Genomic DNA, 3200 nt, shown 5'->3' on the forward strand with positions numbered 1-3200 from the left:
TGGCCTGGTTAAGTAGGGCACTGTTGTTGTCCAGTTCAGACACTTAACCTTATTTGCTCAAGTAAATATTCAGCTGTACACAGGAAATAATTTAGTGCAAGCACTGTAAGCAGGCAGCCCTATATGAGGGCAATATATCAAATAATAAATAAATATCAGTATTAATCTTCATCAGAATAAGAATAAGAATAAGAATAACAATGCAGATGAAGAAAAATGCGCATTTCATGGGAATGCACATGCTTGTAGTGATGCTCTTTCTAAGTTGTGATGTGGAACCCTAACCACCCCTGATGGAGGCACTCAGCCAGCCCATGTGGTGCACTGCAGCTGTGAGTGTTTAATGGCGTCATACGTGGAGCCTGGGATGCTTATACAAGCACGGACGCCCAAGGGCGGTGTTGGCCACGGTAGTAGTCGTTCAGGGTCTTCCCCTGACTTTCTGGACATGGTGTGCTTCTGTCGGAAGGAACCACTTTCACCCCCTTGTTCCACAGACCTCGGACTGATACGGCGGAATCCGAAATTTCATCACCCTGGAAGAATGAGTTCTGTTGTGCTGAAGATTAAGGATGTCAGCTGATACAGGAGTTACAACACTACAGCAAGGCGCAACATGGACCCAACAGAATATTGTGCCATGTCAGCTTTGAGGAAGTGAGAAATTCCAGACCCTGTTTCAGAGGCTACCAAGATGAGCAACATTACAGAGGAAAGAGAAGTAGAGAGCTTGAAAGATGGTTGAAAGATAGCACATGATGCACCCGATATAATTCATAATACTAATATTACTAGTGATAATAGTAATAGTAATGATAATAACAATAACAATCTATTTGCCACTTTATAAGATACACTGTGTAAGCTGCTCTTGGTAAGAGCATCTGCCAAATGACAATAAGAACCTAATGTAATAATAATAAGAAGAAGAAGATGAAGAAGAAGAAACTTCTGAAATATTCACTTAGTACATTTTCTTACAGGCAGGTTAAACAGGGCAGTTCTTTGGCTGTTTTTCAGCAGTCATGTGTTGGGACTGCCTGAAGGTGACCCGCTGTGCCCATGGTAGCAGGGCAGACACAGAGGAGCGTGTTTTCATTGGCTCCTGTCAGCGAGTCCTTTCCCTGTCTGCTCAGGCTGTGGTGAATTTATGGCATCCGGTCTGCATACAAAACTACTGTCCAAATTCACTGCTTCATTGTTAACAGAAAGTTAATAAAAATAGGACTCTTCCTCTTGGATTAAAGACTGCTGATGGGAGGGGGGTAGGTTTATTAAAACCTTGTTTGGTTTCCCCTTTGGCACATAGGTGTGTCTGTAAGAACAGGACTATGTCCCAGGACTCTGTTCACATGGTGAGGCCTCCCCACCCTCCAGCCCCTGACCGTTCACCTTTACCTTCAGCACTGACTTGTTACATGCTCTAAATGAGACGTAAGGGGGTTTTCTGATACCTTTAACACCAGGCCTCACCATGGGTGGGGAAAACTGAACATAGAATTCTTTTTTTTTTTTTTTTTTTTATGAGACTGGTCACCCTGAGGTCTGGAGCATTTCCGAGTATACCCTGGTCATGCGATGCAGTGGGGGTGGAATTAGCACAGAGGAGTCCTACTTGCATTTCTATAGCCCCAGCTCTCTGAGACATAATCAAAAACTTTAACTTCTCTAATCTAAAATGTCTTAAAAAGAAAATGTTAAACCTTCACTTAAAAATATTATGAAGGTACTAGCAAAATGTAAACCTCCCCTTATAGTGACTTTGTTTCTCGTGGATTAATGAAATGTCAAATTTTTGGTTTATTCTGGTATTTATTATTGTGATATCAAGATCAAAATCATCAAATAATACTACAAAAAGAATATAACAATGTGGTGGGAAAGACAGATGAACACAAGAATGCATTTCATTTCAGCAGAGGATTTTCACATATGAAGAATACAAATGCTCTCATGTAAAGTGACTTGCATAGCTTAGCATTTCTACATGTCTTCTAGATAAAGAGCAGTAAATTTACTCAAGCTATTGAGCTGTTATGAACATTGCCCGATTAAACAGCAGTGGCCCACCTGGGGACTGATGCGGCAGCCTTTGGTTTACAAGCCCTGCTCCTTTCCACCACGTCATAATGCTGCCCACATCAGAGGGAGTGTGACTCCTCAGATTAATATTGCCATGAGTTAAAACGTAATGTACACCAGATGTGAGCTGGCACATCATTGTTTCCTTTGAAGAAGTCAGGGGAATTTGTTCAAGCATAGTCCACCACTAAGAACACCATGTTGCTTGTCCCAAGTGATTAATTTTTTTTATTTCCAGGAATAACTTTACTCTGTCCCTAGTGGTGGATTCCAAAAGCAAAACAACTGCCCTATACTTTACGTCACTGTCCTATGCTGAGTCAACTTTCTTGAAAATTGCTTTATGGTTTTTGGTAACAGTTCTCCCCCAGTTATGCGGAATGGACATGTTGACTTCTCTGTTGGTTTTTTTTTGGTCATTTTTCAAGTTCTTCGCTGTCTTTTTTGTCAATAGAATCCAATGTATTGCTAATTTGTAATTTCTTCCCTGGTGAAGTTCCCTGTAAAATGTTACTTACTTGTTCGCTCGCATGTGACAATTATGATAACACAACCTGCTTCTGTTTCTGATTTTCTTTGCTAGCTCAAAAAATGTCTCCTTCAGGACCTCAAACCCACTCCTCTTTAGATAGGGTAGGAAGTATGGGCAACGGGGAGTATTTTTTTTTTTTGCTCCTTTTGGTAGTTTCTGGCAACTCCCGCAGCCCAGGAGACTTTAGAACCTGGGGCAGTGGCAGCAGCCTCAGAGACAGGCGCCTGCACAGCTAGTCCTAATCAGCATAGGTTTTGCTTGTTGCACAGGCAAGGGTGGCTGTGAAGAGGAGGCGCCTGTACTGCTGCCAGTGGCCCTGTTGCATACACATTAAAATAGTATGCAGTCAGATATGTACAATACATGGAAGACTGTAGAATAAAGGGATACTTTGTTCAACTGCAAATGACAATGGATGAGAAGCTTACATTCTGCTCCCGGCCAAGGGCACAGACTGAATTTCTGCAACCACCATTTCTGTCTAATCTGCATTTCTGCATGGATGGACTGAATTCATCATGAGCATGATCACTGCCGTTTCCAGGCAACGAGGCGATGGCTGACCTCTTACTCAGAATCCTGTCAC

Source organism: Megalops cyprinoides, chromosome 16, assembly GCF_013368585.1.
Source record: "Megalops cyprinoides isolate fMegCyp1 chromosome 16, fMegCyp1.pri, whole genome shotgun sequence".
Lineage (NCBI taxonomy): Eukaryota > Metazoa > Chordata > Actinopteri > Elopiformes > Megalopidae > Megalops > Megalops cyprinoides.